Here is a 5000-nt window from a genome sequence, read left to right as displayed (position 1 = left end):
AATAGAGACACCGGACCGAGAATCTAACTCTGATTTTCTCGAGAAATCTGAGAAAGATTTATTAATATCTGAGCTGCAAGAGAAACTATCCGCACTTCACGTGAAAAATGAAGATCTAGAGGACTTGGTTTTGAAATTGAAAAAGAAAGTTGCCGATCTGGAGCAGAAATATGAGCAACTCGAGACGCAGTTGTTTTCAGTGAAAAACATCGAGTTAAATGACTCGCTCGTAGCATTTTACACTGGATTTCCTAACTATCAGACCATGATGGCCCTGTACGACTATTTAGATCGTGGCGCCGGGGGAGAAAACATCAAGTACTGGTTGTCCGGAAAAGATATTGCTGGCAGTGCAAAGGCTGTGAAACAAGGGAGACCAAGGTCTCTAAAACCAGTAGACGAGTTTTTTTTTGTCATTGTGTAGGCTAAGACAAGGTTTCGCTGAATTACATTTAGCTCATCTTTTCAATGTTTCTCAGCCACCGGTAAGTTTCTTGGATTAACTATATGTATATGAAACTTGGCCATATAAATATTTGGCCTTCCAGAAAACTAGTAGACGAGACAATGCCTCAGGATTTTAAGGCAAAGTATCCAAGCACAAGGGTCATCATTGACTGTACGGAGGTACGATGTGAAATGCCTAGTAGCCTTCTTCTAAATAGTGAATTGTTTAGCTCGTATAAACACCATACCAAAGGCACTGGTGGGAATTTCTCCAAAAGGGTTTTTTACATTTATTGGGCAACTTTACGCTGGGAGCATATCTGACAGGGAAATAGTAGAGCGAAGTGGATTCTTGAACCTTCCCTTTTCAAATGAGGACTCTGTAATGGCAGATAAGGGCTTTACTATTGAATACATTCTTCTCCTTGGTGTTTCCTTAAATTTTCCTCCATTCCTGGGAATGTCTGATCAGATGTCAGCTGAAGATGTGATTGCAACACAGGAAATTGCTAGCTTAAGAATTCATGTTGAGAGGGCTATCAATAAGGTGAAGAATTTTCTGATATTTGATGGGGTTATTCCATTGAGCCTCTTTGGGGTAGTGAATCAAATGTGGTGTGTGTGTGCCATTTTGTGCAACATGCAGGACCCCATCATCAGTGCGTAATCCTTTCACTCCCAAGATCTGATTAGTAATTCTCCTTTCTAGCTGCTAGACATTCCCTTTTATATTACTTAAGAGAATTTGAGTTTGATCAAAATAACACCATCTGAGTGATACGTTTATTCATTCTCATCACCTGGCTGCTGAATAGTGAATTGATATTATAAGGAGAAGTTACATACTAATCACTTCTGGGAGTGAAAGGGTTAAATTGATCTTGATTTCATTGTGACAAGTAAATTTTCTGGTTAAAATGCCAACCAGGCAGGGGATAGAGATGAATACATGTAAAATAATTCAACTGAAAACAGTAAAGGAAAATATTATATTCTACATATAAACAGATCAAAATTTAACCACAACAATGTACCCAAAATTCACATATAAATTTGCAAGATGGGTAAATCAGTCTCCTTTGTGTGTATCCTTTTCTAAAGAGATGTTATGAAGAAAAATATGGTGCTCAGTTGAACAATTTTTGTTTTGTTTTTTGTAACCTGTCCTAACAAATGATTGTATGCAACTTTTAACTGGAATCATTCTTGTCAGTTTTAATTCTATGTACACAATCTAAATAACAATTCTTTGACTTTCTTAGTTCAGGCTAAGGTCTTTATGCAAGATATTATGTTGAAAATAAGGTTCTTATCATTGTTTTCAAAAGGATTACACAATATACTTCTTATCATATTTACATGAAATTATGTAACTTCAACTCTCCTCAACTTTTAAAGCTTCAATATAATCACAGAAATTCTCCTCACCACTGTAGGTTCCCTACATGTGTTGTAGTTGTCAGTTGTGAGAGGTTCTCTGAAAAACCAAGCCAATTAATTTGGTCTTTGGTGATCAATCCCTTTATTCTCATGATTTGGGCTTGTTTAAGTATTACACTGCCACGAGAAAATAGATGGTGATGAAGCTTTAAAGGCTTCACTGGTTCATAATAATTATTTTTGACCAAGCAGTAAGCTAAACCTACAATTATGTACATGTATATAAATAAAATGCACTTGCAGTGCCTAGCATTTGTTTTCATAATGACTGATTAGCATTTTGCAAACTCACTAGCCGCAGTTTTGATAAAATAGGTAAAGAAATAGGTTTCAAGCTTTTGTTTCAGAGTTGCCCAGTAGGCGGTGTCAAAAGGGATTCTCTCCATTGAAATTCCCTTCTTTGTGTAGACAATGAAGTCACACCATGAGGCTCCACTAGCACCCATCTGGCCTTGCACTTGAGTGTAATAGGAATGATTCCTATGCATTGTCTGCATTGTCCATTAACAGCCTCACAAAAAAAGATTGGATCCTGACATGCTTCCAGTGGAGTGACTTGAAACTTTGTCTCTGGACACTTCACTTCAGCAAGTCCAAAATGATTTCGACAGCCAAAATCAACAACTCTGCCATCTGGTGAGGCTTCAAGAAATGGCATATCCAAACAAACAACAAAACCACTCTTGAGAACCTTTACTGGGGTCTTTCGGGTAAACATAATTTTCTCATATTGTTCAATTGCAATGGGTTCATTTTTAATACCGTGCTCGACATACCTTGAGGTGAACGGCTTCGGATTGATGAAGTCAGCTGCCAATTTTTCATGATTCCTTTGCCTTTTTGAGATTAAGTCAAATTTTGAAGCAGTAAATCTAAATTTACGTTCCTTCTTCCACTGCTCAGATGATGACTGGTCTCTTGTGGCTTCCTCAATATTGTTTATCATGGCGTCATCCACAACAAGGGAACTAATAAGTGCTTTTTTAGCAACATCTAAGTTGTTAGGCAAAACAAAATCACTGCGCAAGTCCAGAGGAAACCTGGGATAGGTAAGTTCAGTGTCTGCGCTGACATCTTCTCTTGGCATTGATGAAATATCCACAGTAGCCACGAAGTTTGGCTCGGTGTGACTCAACTGATAACTACAAAATGACTCAATCTGGCTTTCTCCAAATTTGGTTTCCACACAACTGTTAATGGAAGAATCATCTCTTTCCATTAGTGCTAAGCCCATTTGGGGGTTTAATTGCTTTAGGGCCTTTTTAAATTTCATTTCGGCCTCAACATCATGTTAGGGATTAGTTCTTGCATCATAAAAGAGACATTTCACTCCCTCTCTGCTCTCAGTTTCATCAAGTTTAGTTTTGGAAATGGTGACTTCCATTACCGGTTGGGCACATATTTTGTCACCACGACCCTTTTTGTGCCACTTTTGGAGCTGGGAAGTGCATGCAAGATCCGGCTGCTCATCGTTATCCTGGCATAAATCACCGGTTGATTTACTGTCAAATAAACTAAACTTGCATGCTTTAAACATCAATGCCAGAACATGGTTACAGTAACCAAATTTGCCAGCTTTACATGAACAGGTGGCTTGAATGACTTGGCCTGACACAATACACATAGCAAAACGAAGAGCATGGGGGGCCTCACTCTTCTTGAAACTGTGATAGCACTTTGCCTTGAAATAAAATAACCTTTGATCACTGTTTGCCTCAATCTCCTTCAAGTACTCGTCCTCCAGAAAAGTTTTAGCTTTCCTTAAATTGGTCGGAATTGAATGATGCTCAGCATTTGCAACTCTTTTTCCAGAATTTGCCATGTGCTGATTCATTTCGGCTCTTGTGAAAGAAGGCATCTTTTCAAGCGACTTCTCCCAGCAATCGCTCGGATATTTCACACTTGACGAAGGAGCGGTGTCTTTTGAAATGTTCGAGACCCTTGCCTTTCTTTTCGTGTAGATTTCATCGGGATCAGTATCGATCACCATCTTATCTCTTCCACTTTTAATATACTCGTCGTAACTGCAAAGTAGTCGATAAGGAATTCTAAATTTTACAGAAACTAAATCATATGTGCCTGATCTCTGAAAGCAAATCTGTACAACAAAGCTGCCAGCATGTTGCTTACCGCTTTATAAGCTGTGCCTTCGTCTTAAGTCCCTTTAGTGAATCGCCACGGCATCGCAACCAAAACTTGAGTTCTTCATTCTTTAGTGAAGAAGGGTTTCTTCCAGCCAAAGCAGCTCCCGGAACATCGTCTTCGGTAAGAATAACCGCGTCTGAATCTCGACTTGTAGAGGCCATTTCATCCCTGGCCTACCAAGCCTACAGAGACTAATAGAATCTTTTCCGCTACTATCCTTCAAGAAATAAAGATTTCAGGATATTTTTGCGTAACATTTATCGCCTCGAAACTTTAATATAATACAAATCTAAGTGCGCTTTAAGGGCGCTTTCCTTTTGTCAGAACTCGCCGGCCAGACCCGTCACTTTGCAGAGAAAATCCAACAATTTGAAGGAGCACCTGCATGATAACCCCGCGTATTCGTCCGGAGGAGTGTACGTCATCCTCGAAGAGTGTTAATTTGCAGGCGTTGTAGAGTTAAACTTTCCAAATGCCTGGTCTGGCCGGTCAGTTCTGTCAAATGGAAAGCGCCCTAAGTTTTAGCTGGCCTACCAAGCCTCGTTCTCATGTATTCGAAACCAGGCTGTTCCGCGCGGCCGCCATTTATGAATACTCTAATCGACAACTGCTGAGCGCTAGCTTTCACGTGTACTTTGCCGACTTTCAATTTCTCATGTATTGCTACATAAAAAAATACATTTCGTTAGTTTGGTCAACTTTGGCCTCGTTAGCACTTCCCCCCCATAAAATCCTGGTTACGGGCCTGCTTGGTCTTGATGGATAAAAGGCTTTTGCTTCGAGTTTCCATATTTTGGAAATAAGTTTGGCTGGCCGTTGTTTTTGAGGACTCTAGCGCGGTCATACAACGTTGATTGCAAATCGTCAACTAGGCTTCCTTGCTTGATGAACTGTGAGTGAACTTCAACCAAAAAGTTGAATTTTCTTAGCACCGGGAATTTACATTTTCCACGTTTAACCTTGTTTCT

At 39.6% G+C, this 5000-nt stretch overlaps 2 pseudogenes; one reads left to right on the top strand and one right to left on the bottom strand.

The window, feature by feature from the left end:
- The window catches only part of LOC138060080 (uncharacterized), a 2738-nt pseudogene extending 596 nt beyond the window's left edge, over positions 1-2142 (top strand).
- Positions 2143-2159: 17 nt separating this feature from the next.
- LOC138013823 (uncharacterized) lies at positions 2160-4193 on the bottom strand (annotated as a pseudogene).
- Positions 4194-5000: the final 807 nt, after the last annotated feature.

The sequence above is a fragment of the Montipora capricornis genome, chromosome 8, assembly GCF_036669925.1.
Source record: "Montipora capricornis isolate CH-2021 chromosome 8, ASM3666992v2, whole genome shotgun sequence".
NCBI lineage: Eukaryota > Metazoa > Cnidaria > Anthozoa > Scleractinia > Acroporidae > Montipora > Montipora capricornis.
This window is presented reverse-complemented; position numbering and strand designations above follow the sequence as displayed.